The 21,274-nt window shown below is 36.1% G+C and overlaps 1 pseudogene; it reads right to left on the bottom strand.

Moving 5' to 3' along the window:
- Window positions 1–717: 717 nt before the first annotated feature.
- On the bottom strand, window positions 718–13,835 carry LOC113105170 (histone deacetylase complex subunit SAP130-like; annotated as a pseudogene).
- Between the last annotated feature and the right edge of the window lie 7,439 nt (window positions 13,836–21,274).

The following is a 21,274-nucleotide window of genomic DNA, read 5'->3' as shown; positions in this document are numbered from 1 at the left end:
TGGAAAATGTTCTAACAATAATGAAAACAGTATTACTGAAAGAGCAGGCCAGTTTTCCTGCTGCATATCTGACGTTTCATTGGTTGCGTAAAAAAAGAAAAGAGAAAAAATAATCCTGTAGACAAAGAAAAATAATAGAATGACATTTTTTTTTTTTACAAAACATCCAAATTATTATTCAAACCCAGAACAACATTATATCTGTAAGACAGCACAAAAAGCCTCGTCACTTCCATTAAGCACAATTTTCTTACTCTGAAACATAAAACAATCCAAATATTCTTATGATATAAATTCACATAATTATATTGATTCTTTCAAGTACACATTTCACACCTTTGTACTATAATCAGTCACTTTAGAGCTTGAATGTTTACTGTGATGGAAGAAACTAGAGAGGTTAGAGGGCATCATATTTGGTCATTACAAGACTCTTATATTTTAATTGCGGACTTAATTTCTGGCTAATCTGGAGGCGATTAATTTTAACTTTTGTATTAAACACACACAAAGAAAAAAAAACAAAATCCCACAGTTTCACCCATGTCGCAAGGCACCAAAACATGGAAAGCTAGCACACTCCAGTGAGAATGTGTGCAGTGTGTACTTGCTGTGATTCAAACTAAATACAAAAGTCACATTTAGCAAACATGAGCTTTAAAATCTTTAAAATCCATTAAAGGAAAAACAGTCTCTTTTAGGGGGTTTACCTGGTTAACCAGGTTGCCTCATACCCATTGGACAGTCTGACAGTCCAAAGTAAGCAGCAGTGCCTGTAAAAACAGTTTGATGGTTTACGACCGTCTTTCTCTCTCTTTGAGACTGTAAAAGTAAGTAGATGATTGTGCACATCAACCTGATAAACCATGATAGGTCCGGCTTTTGAATAGCTTTCCTGTGTTCGACTATGCTGAAGGACAAAGATTAAAACCATGGAGTGGCATCTATGCCCGCTCCTTGCGCTTTAATTTGGAGCTCTTCTTGGGAGTTCCATTCTTGTTGAGAGCTTCAGGATGGTCCAGTACTTTTATCATGGTGTCCCGAGCTTCAGAAACCTGATCCATCACAAGCTTGCAGTGCAGGATGTTGCCCTGGACAGAGTCAGGTCAAAAGGTCAAAAATGCATTTACAGTAAAGTTGTAATGGGTTTTGGGAAAGTTGTTAAATATCTGTGTCAAATTTTGTTTGCCCCATGTTCCATGTGTTGCATGTGACAATTATTAGGTACTTTTAGTCTTTCTTAAAAAGGTTAATGTTGGTCATCAGTCACATTTAATAAATGAGCTAAAGCATTACATGTTTCAAAGATTCTTCTTTTGTGGTCTGAAGGATGTAATAAGGTGGTGTAAAGTTAGAACTGGACTAGGGTGAGTAAATAATGGCTTAAAAGGGTCATATGATGCAAATTCAATATTTTCTTCAATATTTTTTTTTATTTTGTATTTTGAGAGAATTTCATTGTACTAATTAATATTTATTCAATAATTATGATACATTTTTTCCCATTGGTTGTGGATTTAAATGTATATTAAGTCATTCTCAAAGACATTTACATTACACAAATTAGAGTAGACCTCGCTTTTCAGAACAATGAGCCTTGAAAAAAATCGATGCATTTTAGAAACACAGGGCATAGAGAAAATAATGTGTTTTATGAACCTTAAACCACATGAACACATTGCATTAAACCAAATACAGAAAAAAAAAAATTATCAACGTCATTTGACCCCTTAAATTTTAAGTGTTGAAAATAATAATTAAAAAATTATGTAATAATGTTATAAATATTTTTATATTTTAAATTTAAGACCCTTATGTTCTGTAGCATTTTGTTTTCAGGTTTAAAAAAAAAATATGAATGCATAAGAGGAAATGTATATTTTAGGTGCTAAATCTTGATTCTCTTTCAAGTTGGGTTGGTACAGTGGTCCAATAGTGCACAACACAATGAAATTTCCACAAAACAATGAAATCGCCACAGCACAAAGCATTAGAGCTGTGCAAAAAATCGAATGCGATTTTCATGCGCATCTCGTCAGTAAAGGCGCTCCTGTGATTAGAAGTACATCTCCAGCACGTGTGTTCAGGGCAGGGTTGCCAGGTTTTGAAAACAAATCCTGCCCACTTGCTCCTCAAAACTATCCCAACTATCCCACTTTGTTGTGGCTTGCATCCATTGTGTTGTGGAGATGTTGTATTGTGCACAACTAGGCCACCATAGATAGGTAATGTTGAGATTCTAACCTGTATGAGCTCACTGATACAGGTCATAGTCAGCTCCAGCTCTCTTCTTTGGGATAAGGCCTTCCTGCAGGGTGGTCAGCCGGCTGTACACGTCATGCTCCAAGTTAGTCTGAGATCAAACAAGAAAGGAATTCATTAAAATGCTATCTATATTTACTGCATCAATAACAGACTGTTAGCATAATATATATATATATATATATATATATAACACAGTGAAACTTTGATTAAGCCATTGTAGAGACTTCTGGTGGAAAGAACACTGAAATACAGCTGCAGAACCCACCAGCTGTAGCAGCTGTGCGGCACACAGGTGCACTTTCCAGCCCTGAGCTCAACATGCTACTCCTCTCTGACTGGCCATGTCCTGAAGGCTTCCTTTCTTCTCCTCTGAGGAGACAGTAGTGAGATGGTTTTGCTTAATATAATATGACCATATCTGATATTATAATCATATTTTAAATAGGGATGCACCGATCCAATACTCAGTATCGGCTCCGATATCGTCACTTTCTGGCAGATTAGGTATCAATCAGACAAGACCTATCCAAACCTGATATTGCGTGTATAGTATTCTTTGTAATTGTTAATCTCCATGAAAACATTATAAAGCACCATAAACTTTTCAAGCACTATATTTCAAGTGTTCTGAAGCCGTTACATAGTGTATATTTAAATCAAGTTCACGTAAACTCCTCTCTCCGCTGCAGCTGTCTGTCATCCTCCATTCACCTAACTGTGTGCCGCGTTTCGTTACGACAGCCAAGACGACGAAACTCTCTCCAAGAGCACAGTAACTGAAATTTAAAACTGTTAAAAGAAAAGGCGCAAACTACCACACAGATTTAAAACACTATGTATCAATATCTCTTCATTTTGTGCTTTCAACGTTTCTAAGCCGAGTGCTATGACTCCATGTTGCTTCAAGCGCATCACTGTGCACGTCATGTGCATGATCGGTTTGTGTTGCTCTGTACTGGAACCTTTTGTATTATAATACTTTGGCGAAATGAAAGAGGACAGAACAAGAAAGGCTATTAATTCTATCATAGGTTGCTGCCTCCATTACTGTGCTATACATTTAAAAGGAATGTCTTTTAATTTTATAGTATATATTTATATTTAAACACATTTTCTTGTTTATCATGAATGTATTTTACAACAGTACAAAGAGCAATGTGTAACTTTACCAGATTCAGTCCTACACTTATTCACTTTTTATTTGTTCCCCACTAAATAGTTATTTCACTAAATGTTTAGATTTCATTAATTATTGTGCACTGATTTTTTCTAGCTGATTTTTCTAGAATAACCTTTGCTGCTGAATTTTCCACTATCCTAGTTTTTAATAGTATTTTTTTTCATAGATTATAATTAAATATAGTATTTAATTTATTTTTCTTTAAAATTAATTTATCTATATTTAGTAGATAGTGTTTAACACACAAAACTAGAGGTGGACCGATTTTGGATTTTGCCGATACCAATAGCTAGGTTGGACCACACTGGCCAATACCGATTAATTAACCGATAGTTTTTAAAATGGATACTGAACAAAAACTAAAATAGTCCTTTATTTACAAAAAAAGGACTAAACCATACTAGTAGTGGTAGTAGTAATAATAATAATAATAATAATAACAGTATAAGTTAAAATTATCACTCTAATAGGGCCCTATGAAATCTGTTTAATTCTTTCCTAAATTCCGTTTTTATTTATTATTTATTTTCTCCTCTCCTTTTTACTAGTTAAATTAAAGATTATTAATCATAAAACAAGTCTAATTAATTAAAATCATGAAGCTTATACATTTTCACATCAATTTAATAAAAGTTTAACAAAAAAATACATGTTTAGGGCCCTATGAAATGTTTTATTTTTCTCACCATATTTTTTATTGTTACCAAATTCTGTTTAAGCATGTCTGATTATTTGAATACATAAAACAAACCGCTCCAGCAATGGACGCAACGGAAATCAAAAAAAAAAAAAAAAAAACAATAAAAATAACATGCAATAAATAAAATACTATCTACTGAAAGTAAGACTTTCGAAGGAAACAATGAGTCCTATTTATTTTTGATATTCAATATGAAAATATATTTACACATTTTATTGCAAAATTCTTTTACTGTTAGGTGCAATTAATCATGATTACTTACACTTGTGTTTCATTCATCAGAAAAAAATTACCTGTTTAGTGCAATTTTACATAATCAGCTATTTTAATGTTTCTGACATTAATGAAAATCAGTTTTGTGACTTTGTTGCATGGTGCATATCCTCACATGCGATGTAGTGTACTAGCGGGATGACTTATTTGCGTTTTCAGATGTGACATGATGATGTCGACATGCTCGGATTTCCCACAAAACCTTTCACCACTCAAAATAGAAAACATTATTATAAGCTAAGCGTTGTGAATCGGGCTAAATAGTTCTGAACAGAATAGAACTGAATAGTTCTGAATAGTTCTGGTTATGTACTTACTCAAAAATTGATTTCAAAACATTTTTAACTAAAAAGAGCTTAAATGGAAAAGGGGTGGGGGGTGTAGGTTGGAACTTTTTGGATTTTTCATTAGCGTGGGTTGTAGCATTTAAAAATGGAGGCAAAGGAATGCATGTTTGCAAGGACAAGGTTTAAGCGGATTAAATATAAGTTATAACAAAAATATACATAGATTAATCATTAACAATAAAATCATAACATGCATTTGAAAAATAAATAGGATGAATTTTCTCATTCTCAGGCCTGGAAATCACACTCATCCAGGACTGTGGGAACCCTGTGTTAGAAACATTGTCTTTGGTCCTATTTTTATTAGGATAACAAAGGATCTTCAGGCAGGGCTTACCTCGCTGGGTAAAGGGGATCCCGAGAGCTTTATGCCACTATCCACTCGGCCAGCGTTATGCTCACTTGGCTGCCCTGGGATCACACTTTTATGCACTGCCCTAGAAATACACCCCAAAAGTGGTCTTAAACTGAATCAATTTACATAGAATGAATCAATCAATCAAAACAAACTACCGAGCCATCCATCAAGCAAACTATCAGTCTGTTTATCAAGCAAACTATCAAATAATCAACTATGAATCACTGAATGTATGCGTGCACTTTGTAGGTGTTTTGTGTTCGCTTTTTGCGATATACTCATAATATCAAATCGCACATCATTAAAACTACAAATACAAATACCACCGTCTTCTTATCGATCCACCAGTTCACATTTAAAGCTCTGCGTGTTTGCAGGGTAAAAACATCTGTCGATTTTCACATTGCTCTGAACTCTGAACAAAACAACAGTTCTATTGAATATGTTCATTAATTCTCTGCCAGCAGGTGTAGCGTTTGGTAGAAATATAACTTTCCCTGGTAACAGCAGAACACAAATCAGCACAGCACTGTACTTTGAATGAGCAGCGCTCGTGTTAATTCAATGAAATCATAATGTTAGCCTTTTAAAGTTTAATCGTCACATTCAGCCATATCACAATTCTAGTCTTTTCGTCCCCAAATTTAAGACCTCTTGAAATAATTAAGACTTTCTAGTACAAGACTTTATAAGGCCTTAAATTTTATACAACTAAATTTAAGACTTTTTAAGACCTGATTTTATAAACAACACACCGTCTTAATAATATGATGCCTTATATATTTTCTAATACAGTATAAAAAAAACATCTGTACACAAGGCCCATTAAGTACCTGCCTTTGTATTTTAGGAAGAGGTTGCCTTGAAGAGGATATTAATATTTGGAGGCCTTAGCTTTAAAAAGTTGGAAAACCCTTTCTTTACATAAATAACTTTAGATCTATAGGCTCATAGTAGGACTGACCTGTGTGATTGTGTGAGGCGGAATGGGGGGATGCTGGATGTTGATGGTGGTTGGTGGAGAGTGAATGGTTACTGGTCGCCTAAAAATGCAAATTGGAAAAACACAGAACAATATTTTGACAATATAATGATATTATCAGTTAGAAGAGCAAAGAGATACAATCATTTACCCATGGACCATCTCTGCAACATGTGTGACAGTGACAGGGGTGTTGATCACCGGGGACTGGGTTCTAGAAGCTGGGATGGGAGCCACCATCGTAGGCAGAACAGCAGTCGAGGGGGTTACTAAAGGTCAAGACTGTGAATATAGACACCGTGGGTAAATATAAAGAACTTTCAAGAACTAAAGAAAGATGTTGCAGATCTATGAACCAGAGTTTTTGAAAATCCCTTTCACAACTGTGCAAACAGACAGCAACAGCAAATCTACTACACAACTGGGCCTGCTTATGCATGTGTTTTTATGGCTTGCAAATATATACATACGGTTAGCTCTGTTGTACTGAACACTGTTGTTTGCAAATTTCCTATGATTAAAGGGATCACATGGCAATGCTAAAAAAGAACATTATTTGGTGTAATGCAATGTGTTTACGTGGGTTAAGGTAAAAAAACACATTATTTTCCACATACCATACATTATTGATGTTCATTTCTGCCCTGTGTAACAGAAATGAGTCGAACCAGACAAATTAAAGAGTCTATCAAAGCTGTTTGGAACACGAGCCGAATTCCTCAGGAAGTCATAAATCAGTTCTAGTGCCACAAGAACCAAGCAAGATGACCAACCAACTTGTGCACACAACAGCTTCCAACATTAACACCACTAGAACAATTATTTACAATTTTAATTTGCAGAATAGATTGTCAAATTTGTTGTTCATAATTGAAATGCAACGCTGGACATCACATGGAAACCCATGAGTTAAACACTTCCATTGACTTCCCCCCACCTAGCAGAACCAGACTGAAATTCCTAAACCTCTGTCTTCAAAGAAAAGTCTTTGTCATGAGAATGGCAAAGAAACTGCTTTTGTACATATATATGGACCAGAATGAACTCAAAAAGACTTATAAATGAATCAGTCCATCGCTTAATTCCATATTCATTTATATGTAACCCACACATTTGACTATCATGTTATAATCACTTATTGTGTATGTTCTTTTTTAATAACTATGGGATAGCTGAAGGATACATAGCCATTTGGTATGTGTGTGATTGAATTTTCTTGCTTGATATTGTCCTGACAATCATTTATTTGTAAAATATATCATAACCTGGTAATAGGAATCATGTCCAAAATTAGACCCTGCAAGGCAGGAAAATTCGGACCACATGCTTGGTAAGATAAACAAATGATTTATGATACCCCCGAGCCAAGACAATATCTGATTGGTCAAGACAACGTTTGAGGTGTGGCCAACAGGCCACTTTAAATACTTTGGGCACCATGAAATCTTGCTTTTAGTCTCTGGCTTTTTAGTCTCTGCTATTAGCCATGCTTGCTCTTAGCTTTTAGCTTGTAGCTTTTCTACCTAACTTTAGCTTTTAGCTTCTAGCCATGCTGTTTAGTCATCATTGTTCTTTGAGCGTGGTTCTGCGTGCTTCAGTCTGCACGCCTGCTGCTACTTAGCCACGATGAGAAGGAACACAACCTAGTCACGTCAAACTTTATTTCTTTTCTTTTCCGTTTGAGAGTTTCGTGTTCTGAGTTAAGTTTTGTAACGTCGAGTCTCTGATGCCTGACCTCGGGTGCCCGTTCAACTTCAACCAGCGCACACGACTCTGCACCTTCAGCCAACGCCCAACAACCACGGACTTCCCAAGACGTCACTTCAGCCACTACTGAACTTCCAGCCAATCAGCGACACCGGGATACCCCTTTCAACGGGAGTCCCTTTCACAGCAAACGAAGGCAATGTATCCCCAGATATTTGTTGTGCTGGTGTATCTAATATAATTTTAACCCCATTGAGGAACTCAATGAGAGGGCTAATTACTTGATTGATGGTTGTTCATGTCTATGCAATTTAACGTATTGCTGTAAACTTGGGATTCCATATTTCCATTCTCTTAAACTCATCTTTTCCTAACTTTCGATCTTCCTGCAACTTGTGTGAATGTGTGAGTGCGTGCGTTTATGTGTTAGATTAGTTTATATGTCTTAGATTTATCTAATAAAGCCTTATTCATATTGAAAAGAGAAGTATCTTGTGTTTTGTGCTTACAAGTTAATGTGTTAAACTGCCGATCTTGTTACTGTGCTAATTGATAGTGTTTCACTATAGTTTGGATATTAGTATCCAGCGCAGATTTGATGTTAAACGGCTCGTTCACTGAATCGCAGGGCGTCTAAGTGACCAGCCGTGAAACAGTGATTCTGTTCAAATTCCCTTTACATTATTAAATGATTCCCTTTGAGCTAAATTGACCTGTTTCCGTTACACCTGCCTTTCTAAAATGCAGCGATTTTTATAAAGCTCTTCATTCTGAAAAGCGAGGTGTGCTCTGATTGGCCATCTCTCCAATGCATTGTGATTGGCCAAATACCTCAATCGTGTGAACGAAATGTTACACCCCTTAACATATTTGGAAATGCACAGCATCTCCATGACATGACAGCAGCAACAATACTACAGCGAGAATAAAAGTTACGCCTTTCTTCTTTACGTAAACATTGCACGAAAAATAAATAAATAAATCATGAACAACTGGAAATGTCATAGTGGTCTATGAATATGGTGGACATTGCCACAAAAAGGTCAAGGCTCTAAACATGACATTTACTTTAAGTGCTGTTTAGATCCGAACAGACTGCTGTGTCTAGTTGTATGCGATCAGCAAGTTGCGAAGCCTCTGCACCAGAATAGGCTGATGTATAATGTGCTGCACAGCTGCAGGTTGGCTAGGCCCTGTGTTTCCTCCTCCGGCTGGTCTGAGAACAGTAGAGCCTTTAGTGCTAGACATAACAGCTGCAGCAGTTGCACCTGAAACACCAAACACAAGCACAAATATTACACTATTACAGTAAGTTACAGTTCATGTCAAACAAACAAACCCTCTAAACAATAAACAGTCTATTTTAGCATGAAGCTACTTGTGACATTATTATACAATTCAGCACAAGGGTGTATATTAACACCTAATTTCATTGATGTTTTAAAATAAATTTTGTGATAGACTAGCTAACTTCTGTAAAAGTAACAAATCCAGTGTGTAAATACACAATGTTATTCCAAAAACCAATTTCAGTGCTAAATACAGTTGAAAAACAGGTCATGTACTTGTTTGCCATGCATTTTGATCATTTTACAATAATGATCTTTACATTGTAATATGTTCCATGTATCTTCACTCTCTCGTTCTCTCTTGGTGAGTGAATTGAATGTTTTATATTTAGTAACTGTATTGCTTAAAATAACAATACATTTTATTTCATGATTTGAGCATAAAAATATTAATAATGTATAAGTAAAATGTAAACAAAATGTTGATCCTGGGTCAACAGTATTGTGCAAAAACATAGAACTAACCCTATCCCTATCCTTAAACCTAACCCTACCCATAATTTTTCCCTAAAATGAGAGGGAAATGATACGACATAACAAAGGTGCAGAAGCACCTAACTCTGGTTGGAGGACTAAAATTTACATTTCCTTTTAACTTCTCCCTCAGTTCTCCCTGGTTGATTGAAATGTTGTTCCAGGATCTACAAGGATGAAATCATGTTCACCCTGCTGGATTCTGGAACAGCTTTGGTGACCATTACTTTCATTTTATATTAAAACTAAATAAACACAGAGACATTTCTTAAAATATCAACAAAAATTTGTCTACAAAAAAAAGTATGGCGTCAAATCGATGCCAATAGTGCAATTGACATGTCACGCGCGCGCGGAAGTTTGAATTGAGCTCGCGGGCTCCCGTTTCCTCACGTACGATTTAGTTTTCCTCTCGCGGAAGTGATTTACCAAGCGCGCAAGCATCAGTTGTGCACTCAGATATCATATCAAAAAAGTAAGTAAATACACATTTGAAACGACAAAAGTGGGAGTAAATAATGAACCAAGTTTCATTTTGGGTGAACTATCCCTTTATGCAATCATGTCAGATTTGTATGAATGAAATTACTGACCTCTGGGCAGATGGGAGGTGAAAGTGTGGGAAGGAGCAGGCGATGCGATCTGTAGCGCAGGACCACTGCTCCTGAAGATCTGCATGTTAGTGGCCATTAGTTGATGCAAGTTACTCTGTCCCTGGAGAAACATCATTTAATCACAAAATGTTTGTTGCAATAAGCATACTGTGTGTTATCTAAAGAAACCTGTCGTCCAGAAGTAGTTAATCATTGTGATAGTGCCCCTACCACTGGTATAGATGCTGGAGCAATGCTGCTCTCAAGGGGAACTGTGATATGTCCAGACACTGGAACAGGTATATGACTATGGCTAATGGCTGGAGCCGGTGACTTATAAAATAAAAATAAAAAATCATTTGTGAGTCCAAGTTGCCTTAAAGTTATGGTGATTCAAAACTATCATTTAAAGAATCCAAAATAAAAAAGTGTGTGTGTGTGTGTAGATAGATATAGAGAGAGATAGATGTGTCCAAATGAAGTTGATGTAAAATACATTTTGATAAAAATCACAGGAGCAAAGAAAGTGATATGAAGTTACCTTCACTGATCCCTCGCTGACACTGGACTGCTGGCCCTGCAGTAGTTGGACTGATGGGGCGGCCACAGTTAAAGGAAGGCTAGGCTGGGCTGGGCTGGGCTGGGCTGGACAGACACATGCTGGAGCAGAGCAGGAGGCTGGCCTAGAGCTTGGACCTGCGGGTAGGGCCTGACCACCACAGTCTCCTGCTTATCATCACGGAACAATGAAATTTCACCTGCACTGCCACTGCTGCTGCCAGCCGGAGGATCCTGAGAGTGATCCACTTCACAGCTGCTGTCTTCACTGCCTACTGCAACACAATGGTAAATATTATTCTTGCAATTTTTCAATTGTAATGTAAAATACAATTATTATTTTTCTCTAATGTGTACTCTTCAAGCAACCCCAGAGATTTAGAAATCATGATTATAGTGCGTTTCTAACTAGGTCTGGATGTACAATGCACAATGGTGTCCCCATACCGGAGTAACGTTAGGGTTTGAGACTCCAGCTCTAGAGTTCAGAATGGCACATGTATGATAGTTCATGTTTAAAACCAACAGCAAACTACGATCGATGCACTTCACAGACTGGACACGATGGGTAACTCGCCAAGCACAAAGTTCCTCCGTCTTTTCTAAGCGCTATATCATAGAAAATACAAGGTTTGAGAAGTAGAAGGCGGGGCAACATTTAAATATTTAAAAGTTAAAGTTCATGCAAACAGATTTTAATAGACAAGTATTTCAGTCAAATATTTATGGTTTATGCCTATAACAAAACCCAGTGTTAAAGCAGAGCGCAAACAATTATATCTGGAACATTATATACTGTAGTAGACTATCCAATATGGCTCACTCCCGCGTATTCATCGCGGGGATAAAGAACACATTTTTTTAACAATCACAGGCATAGTTACAGTATGTCCAATAACAATACAACACGATATAATAAAAATCAGAGATGGTTTAAATGTCCTTTGATATCACGCTAACCACTTGTTTTGGTATGTGGGGCATTTTAAGTAGATCATCAATTAGTATTCTACCTGACAATTACTGTATCAGTTAAATATGTTACACCCTTTCATTATACTGAATTTATAGGATAGAACACCTTTATTGCACAGCTGTACTTTGAAATGTAAGATCTAGTAGCAATACACATTTACAAACACATTTTTTATTGAAATAAAGAAGATTTCTGTGCCACCCCAGACTGGTTGCTGGCCACAATGAAAACATCCTGATTCAAGTCTGGACTTTGATGTGGCCACTCCAAAACCTTAATTTTGTTTTTCTTGAGCCATTCAGAGGTGGACTTGCTGGTGTGTTTGGGATCATTGTCCTGCTGCAAAACCTAAGTGCACTTGAGCTTGAGGTCACCCCTTACGAAAATTAACCATGGTTTTACTACAAATAAACCAAAAAACCATAGTTACTATAGTTAATCCATGGTAACCACAAATTAACCATGGTTTTGCTAACTTAACCATAGTATAACCATGGTATTTGTAGTAAATCTGTGGTTATACAACTGGTAGTCAACACGCCAAAAAACCATGGGTTACTACAGTTTTACTATAATAAAACCATGGTTATTTTTCGTAAGGGACGAACTGATGGCCAGATATTCTCCTTCAGGATTTTCTGATAGAGTACAGAATTCATGGTTCCATTATTGCAAGTCATCCAGGTCCTGAAGATGCAAAGCAGCCCCAGACCATCACACTACCACTACAACCACCACCATCTTTGACTGTTGGTATGATGTTCTTATCATGGAATGCTGTGTTGGTTTTACGCCAGATCTAATGGGATACACAACTTCCAAAAAGTTAAACTTTTGTCTCATCAGTCCACAGAATATTTGCCCAAAAGCTTTTTGCTATTTGTTGATAATGTCTTTGACCATGGTTTGGAAATGGCTTTATAAACCTTTCTAGACTCATATTTTGCTTTTCATCTGTTCTTGAATTTCTTTAGATCACCTCATGATGTGTTGCTCTTTAAGCATGCTGCACTTTTTCAGGCAGGTTCTATTTACATGATGTCTAGATTCAACAGTTCTGGCAGTAATCAGGCCTGGTTAGGGAGATTTAACTCAGCTTTCCAAAACAATGTGGTTAATCACAGTTCATTCATGATTTAAGAGGAGGGGGCAATTCATTGTAGGGAAAGGTGGGTTTGGACAGATTTTTCCCTTAATAAATGAAATCATCATTCAAAAACAGCATTTTGTATTTGCTTGCATTATCTTTGTGTGATATTAAAATGTGTTTGATGATCTGAATCTTTAAAGTGTGACAAATATGCAAAAGAAAAAACAAAAAATGCAAGGGGCAAAACTCTTTTCATGGCACTGTAAGGTTATGGGCCTATAGGATATATATAAATGCTTTACCTGCTCGTAATTTTACAACATTTATTTATTAAAAGTCAATCTTTTGTATCTCATAACAAATTTGATAAGTTGATACTTGGTGCGTGTTCATGTGAAAGTTATAAGTAACCCATAATCACAGCACTTGCAGAGATGAAGCAGCATTTGTGAATTGAGCCACCCTGATACACTGAAAACAACAGATCATGCACTGCTTGAGCATAAATGAACATATGCTTCCAATCAATTAAGATAATACTTTAAGATTCTGATAACTCCAGAGGTGTGCTTCTCATTTAATTCCCTGTGACTCCTCTTGCTTGACTTGAGCACTGCATGTGCACGATTGAACACAGGGCGTCACCAGCTTTTTGCATAGGTTATAATGACAAATCATACCAGTGTACTTTGAGGTCAAAATGTCTGGAGTCTAGAGTTTAGTCTAGAGTACAGAGCCAGATTGAGTTGGTCTGAAGCAGACAGTAACTGGGTCAGGATTTAAATAGCTGAAGACCCTTTTGTTCAGAGGTACAGACCCCTGCCGAGCCGTACTGACATCAAACACCAATCGGATAGCAGGAGGACCACCGATACAGAGAGCCACACTCTGCAGAGAGAAAGAGAACATGACAAAATTAACTTCAAAGAGCAAAAAAAGGAAAAGAGAAGAGAGTGATGTGTGAGCATTACCTTGAGAACCATCTCATGGTCGGTCTACTAAAAACAATCTGAAGTGCCAGTCTAATAATCAAAATAAACAAACACTAAACATACAAATATACTGTATTTACATTATCAGTATCAAACTCAATCCAAAGCATATATATATATATATATATATATATATATATATATATATATATATATATATATATATATATATATATATATATAATTTATTAAATTTGTTATTACGTTTGTGCAAAATAAAATAAAATATTTAAGTAAATGTGTTGCCTATGTGTGAGTGTCTAACTATTTACTTACAAGTTAAATGAAGGGCTTTTAATAACACAGGAAAGAGAATGAAGTTGTTTGGTACAAATAAAATTTGGAGGTCTGAGCATGTTGAATGAGTATCCTTTTATTTCCATGGTTGACTGACATTATTACAGAAATGCTAAAACACAGTTTACAATCAAATATAATCCCCATACATATTATCAATCAATCAATCACCTTTATTTATATAGTGCTTTAAACAAAATACATTGCGTCAAAGCACTGAACAACATTCATTTGGAAAACAGTGTCTCAATAATGCAAAATGATAGTTAAAGGCAGTTCATCATTGAATTCAGTTATGTCATCTCTGTTCAGTTGAAATAGTGTCTGTTTTTATTTGCAATCAAGTCAATGATATCGCTGTAGATAAAGTGACCCCAACTAAGCAAACCAGAGGCGACAGCGGCAAGGAACCGAAACTCCATCGGTGACAGAATGGAGAAAAAAACCTTGGGAGAAACCAGGCTCAGTTGGGGGGTCAGTTCTCCTCTGACCAGACGAAAACCAGTAGTTCAATTATGAATTATATTATACATTTATATTATAAAACAAATGGCATCACAAAATATGATAAATCAAATCCATGTGGCACATGTAACTTTTATAGCAGAAATACAGATTATGTAGATTTAGGCTCCATTTTAAAGTCCATATTTTTACTCTATTTGTGGAAAGGCATTTTCTGTCCACCAGATGGCACAACTAAACCAAATTAAACATTACTCAGCGCTACATTCAACACCTACAATGTGAAGGTATTTTTACTCAAAAATACCTTCATACTACAACATCAAGTTCCTTTAAATAGATCCATATACCCTACATATACCATATATATATATATATATATATATATATATATATATATATATATATATATATATATATATATATATATATATATATATATATATATATGTATACCAAAGCAACAAAAATTAATAACAATGAACAAGTTCATGGGACATTTGCCCAATGCAAATACTGCAAATAATGCAGTAGCATATAACACAGATTATGTAGTCAAGACATTAAAGTGGAAAACCAAATGGACAAATACACATGTAAATTAGTGATAGTGTTGATTAAACAAATAAGTTCCAAGTTTTGACTTAAATTCACTACAGGAGGTGACTGTTCTGAGTGCCAGGGGAAGTGAATTCCAAAGTTTGGGTGCAATAACGGAAAAGGACCTGCCACCCATTGAAGATAGGCAGAACCTAGGTACAGAAAGAGGTTCAGAATTATTGTGCGAGAAAGTACAGTATATAACTCACTTGAAAGACATTTTATTTTAGACTTGCTACTCCATAAAATTAACCTCCGTTTTAAGTTGGAGTTTTTTCCCCTGAACTTGGCATGTCAGTACTGTAGCAATGTTCCAAAGTTGATTGGTGATTTGGAGCAGGCAAACAAGTGCTTTAGGTTTCCTGTCTGGCCCAAGATTTTCAGAATAAAGCCATGCCAGTCATTCTCAATTCATTTCATTCCTAAAAAGACTGGTGCTTCAAAGCAAACAGCATCACACACTCATTGTTTGATTTATTTGAAAGTAGTCACTGTTATTTAAATACTGTTTTCTAAATGGCTTATGTAATTGCTTATTATGATTATCCCTCATTCAATAGACCTCAGTATTCAAAACTTCAAAACAGAGCAGATATTTAGCAATTACATGTTCTTGCTCTTTGCCTATATGACATGCCAAAGAAAAACGAATAAAGGTGTTGGTAATTGTCTGCCAGGACATTTTCTGTTAAGTTTATGGACTTATAGAACCCAACAAATTTTCATATTTTTGTTGAACTTACTACACACAGTTTAACAGTTACTATTTGTTCTGCTGTTAAAGCTGCCTGCTCCCTTTGAAATGTTCATGCTATAACATTTTATATTTGTCTGGGACTGAAGCAATATCTCATGTTCTTGTCGTGTTATTTTATCCTCCTTACAAAGGAGGCAATACAGTCTGCATAAGCCTGCATAATAACAGACTGTTTTAGACCTGAAAAGTCCCAGTGCATGGATAACAATCCCATGGCTTTAGCTTCATGTTACTAGCACACATACGGGGCATTACATCACAGGATACCCAGGATGTTTGGCAACAATGCTATGCTCTCATGAGTCAAAACTGTTTTCCTGGATGAGAGTGAGGCTATTTCTGTCAGTCAAGTAAGGTGTCTTTTGCAAAAGCTCAGGCATGTGATACTATTGGGATAAATGGAATCACATTCTCTTAATCTAAAAAAAAGAAGAAGTGTCTTTAATTTTTAATCATACAGCTTACTGTATTACAGGTAAAGTTAAAGTCAAGAACACAATACTGATGTGATTTGTCATTTAAAACTAAACAACCTCCTTCACATTCTGATTGGAGCATTGATTGGTCACTGTACTGTTGCCCACCAGTGTGAAATCTCTGGATTTTTCCATGAATGGTTCTCTTTTACATTAAAGCTGCAAAGGGAGGGGATTGATGCTTTGCCCTTCTTTTAATAGCTGTATTTAAGCAACAATGAATTAATTATTATCTAAACTCCTGCTGGTAGTGTTGCTTAATGTCTTTATTTTGTGCAATGCATGATTGCATATTAAAAATCCACTAAGATCTGCACAATAATCAGTTAAATTCATGACTTCATTTGCCCTGTTGGTCTCAAAGGTGAAAGTATTGGATTAATGAATTCAATACAATTTTCTAAACTGTGGTAGAGGCCTGGAGAGGGCAGAAAGCACAACCTAAAATGTGCAAGCATGGGGTGAGGACTCGGGGTTAGGTTATGCATTACACATGCTAGAGTGCAAACTCTCCAGAGGTTATGCAAGAGTAAAATCATTTATTTTGTGACAGGTTTCAAATATACGTAACCCTGGGACGAAAACAGAGTATGTCTGATCTTAGAAAGCAGATGTTGTAGGGAACCATAAATGCCCTGTCAAGAGAAATTATAATTAAGCTCAGGGTTTCTCATCTGTTTACACTGGACAAGCATTCAAAATCAGTGTAAGAAAAGAGTTGATATCACTCTCAATCTTTGTTTCGGTGTTTGTTCTTTAGTTCAGAGATGTAGATAAGTCTGGCAGCTGCAGAAAACAAGACAAGCATGCGTGACCAAATGTTTTTTTTTTTTTTTTTTACTTCAAAAACATTTACTTGTATTACTTAGTTATTTACTACATTAGGCCTCTGGTAGTCCATGGGCATTTCAGGCAGTAATTTTATTATTTTAATTTAGGCAGTAAAATTATTATTTTAATTTTAATCAGAATGGTACAAGATTGATTACCAGCAATCTTCAAAATATCATCTTTTATGTTCAACATAAGAATGTAACTAATACATGTTTGGAATGACATGAGGGTGAGTAAATGACAGAATTTTCATTTTTGGGTGAACTATCCCTTTAAGTTTTAAGCCACTGAGGGTATGTTTACACAACAAAGTACACTTAAAATGGAAAAGATTTTCTTTTGCATTTTTGCAAACGTAGTTTTGTATATTGACAACAATGCGTATTTCTTGTTGAATCCATGAAAATTAGTAAAATTGCTGTATTATGCATGCCAGGCCAGTAGTTGGCGATGTCTGGGCCTTTGTAAAGAAAAACTACATACATGCATGAAAATGTAATACACATGCACCTGACATCAGTGTTTTCATAATAGTTTGTGTTCTTATGAGGTGTTTTTGTTTGCACTTTGAAACCCGTTTTCAGAAGTTTGCATTTCCAGCCCCCCTAAATTATTGTCATGTAAATTAACAGCCAAAACTCATTAAAAGTATTGTATAAATGTGTCAAAAAAGTACTGCTATAAAGGAATTGAAACTGCAGAGAATTTCTTACAGACATTGCCTAAATAGTTTGTTGTGTATAGTAATTGGCATTTGAAGGGCCTGGAAAACCTTTTGTTTTTTTTCCTTGCCAGCAGAGCATTCTAGATTCTTCTGCAGCAAATTGGCAACAAGACATAAATATCCATCCAACTCCTGCAATCATGTGCATTAGGCCTCTATTGTGCACTGTACCAATGGTTAAGCTGAGAGGGCAGTTAAAAACAGCCATTTCTCCACATTTTCTCTCTATGCCGTGTGCAAACATGAGGCGAGAACATGTGTGCTACTAAATAAGTGACACTGTCCATCCTCACCTGTCAGTGTGTGACTGGGATTGAGCTCTTGTGAAACAACATTGTGGACATTCCTGTTTACAGCGTGCATTACATAGCAGTGCAAGGACCTTATCTGGGCTAACATGGTATGCCGTTACTGGGGAAAAATCATCACATGCTGGGGAAATCGAACCGTATCTGTGAATAAACAGGTTTCAGTGAAAGCATGGAATTTTGAAGAGGTTTCTGATAAACATGAAAACATTTGAAAACCAATTGCTATTTCACAAGCCACTTCATAACACACAGACATGGACATAAATACAGGAGGCGTGCTTCGCGATGACCAGTTCATATTTGCAATGCTGCAACATAGACGCTTTGAGTCTTTTGCCAGGTAATTTGAACACTTCTTCAGGCATGTCTGACCTTCCTGTGGAGCTCTTGATGCAAGTCACTGGATGTTCTCTAGACACAATAACTGATCATAATTAGGCTATCTTTAGAATAGAGTCACAGTGACAGAGAATAGAATTTGCCTCATCTAGACTTGATTCCAGTCTACATAATGACTCGTCTTTGTCAATCTGTCATTTAAGAACATGCTGGAGAGAAGAGCTTATTCTGCAAAATGTGATGTTTGAAAAAGACCAAATCTGGGTTAACATCACTTGAGTAATGAGAATATGGTGAACCATTTCCAATAAAGCTGTGCAATACGAACATTTTTAAATGTTTATGATATTTACAATAAATTATTCATAGGAGTCTGCAATTTTATTCCATATATGTCTCTATCAACGTCATTTTAAACAAATTACTTTTAAAAACCAATACAAAATGGCCTGAGTTTAGATTATAAATTAAACCAAAATAATTTATTATTTATATAACCAAGTAATTTCCCTTACACACTGCAAACTAATATATAAAGATTGTTTTGTTTGTTGTTGCTATATAGAGAATGAGGTATAGAGCACAACAACATTCTGGGTCTGGGAGTAAATTCCATTCATTTTCTCCATGGGGAACTGATTTTGAACTTTGTTAACCAATTATATATGCTTGTGAGCTCATCTGTTCACATTAAATTTAAAGGGGTCCTATGATGCGATTACAAGATTTTTTCTTTCTCTTACAAGCTGTTCGTGCACAGATAAGATCCCTAAAGTTGCAAAGACTATAGTCTCAAACCCCAAAAGATATTCTTTAGAAAGTTACACCTCACTTAAAAACACCTCACTTAAACACGCCCCCCACATGTCTATGTCACTATGTGGAAAAACTGACATAACTCCCCCAAGTGTTCACTCAAAGAAAGGAGTTACTTTGATTCTTGCTTGCTACCGCCGCCGTGTCGTGGAGATGCTGTGGGATCCGTTGTGAAAGCGAAACTTTTTTCTTTGGTCTTCCAAAGGAGGACACAACCAGAAATAACATTTACAACACGGTTCCATAACAGTTCAAACCAAATATTAGTTTGTGTCCGTGCAACGGATTGTTTCCTGAACCTACAATGCAGGCTTTTCTGACTCACAACCTGTAAGTATGCTTTCATATTTAAAGAATTTGCCACTGAGGATTCAAATGTGAGTTTTGATCAATGTGTAGCACTTCTTTTTTGTCATTTCTCAGATCACAAATGGTTTTGTGTTTACGTGGCGTGACACACTACGCAACAACGTGTAAAAACACAAGCTATAATAATCCACTTTTAGGTCTCCAATGAATGCAATAATTACCTCATTTGTAATGGCAGTTTTTGGGGACAGTGGATTTAGTTTTTGTCACCGGGACACTGCATCACAGTATGGAAAGGGGCGTAACATTTCCATCACACACTTGAGAGATTCAGCAAATCCCAGGGCACTGGATAGCTGGCCAATCAGAGCACACCTCACTTTCCAGACCGATGAGCTTTGTAAAAATCTATGTTTCAGAAATAGAGGGCAAAGAGGAGCAACGATAATGTACAGTATGTGGAAAATAAGTTTTTTTTTTTATAAACAAACCACAAACACATAGCATTACACCAAATACACAAAATAATGTTCATATGTGATCAATCATATGACCCCTTTAACTCATTTTTTAATAATTAACTCATTTTTTTAATAATACTAAGTTCACACTTAGTAGTAGAAACACGGTGAAGAACTATATGGTGCTGTATAGAAATTCCGCCAATAAGAGTCGCAGCAAACAACGCACACCAAAAAAGACCTTTTGCTCTGTTCCAGATTGGTAGGCTATAATAAATGATCTGTGGGGTATTATGAGCTGAAACGCCGCAGACATTTTCTGGGCTCACCTGAGACTTGCATTACATCTTGTAAAAGAGGCATTATATGATGTCTTTAAAATTAGACGGCCGTGACTGTCTTTGGAAAGGAAAGGGGAAAGAGTTGGTGAGGGAAATTTATTCCATCCACACTCCTGGAGGTTTTGGAATCTCAGCGAGTCTCCTTGGGAACTGATGGAAAACACAACATTTGACTTATTGTATTGTTTTTCTAGGTATGTGTTACTAAGGTCCTTGACCAAGAACATGTTACTAAGATCTCTGGAACATCTGTAAAGGCCAGTTTTAACAATGTGCTTTTCATTTGCTGAGTCAGTGAGGACATCACTGGGAAATACTATTCTGAACACTGGTGGGAACATGATGGTTATCATACTTAATCATGTAAAGATAAAGCATGAATGCATTTTGTTCTTTTGCAGGACACAAAAGATGATATTTTGAACAATGTCTGGAACTAAACAGCGTTGGAGCGTACTGACTCCGTCTATAGAAAAACGAGATTTCTTAGAATATGTTCCACAGAAGTCATAAGTGAACAACAGAATTTAAATTTTTTGGGGTGAACTGTCACTTATCTGCTGACAAATCACTATGACAATTACTATCACTTTAACCTATATAGCAATAGGATTGCACCACACGTTCATCTGAAGAAACTGCAGATGTCTTTAAGTCTTAAACATTTTTAAATTGCAGATGTTTCTGGAATGGACCAAAT

This window comes from Carassius auratus, chromosome 6, assembly GCF_003368295.1.
Source record: "Carassius auratus strain Wakin chromosome 6, ASM336829v1, whole genome shotgun sequence".
NCBI lineage: Eukaryota > Metazoa > Chordata > Actinopteri > Cypriniformes > Cyprinidae > Carassius > Carassius auratus.
The sequence above is the reverse complement of the archived record's forward strand: the minus strand, read 5'-3'. Positions and strand labels throughout refer to the sequence as shown.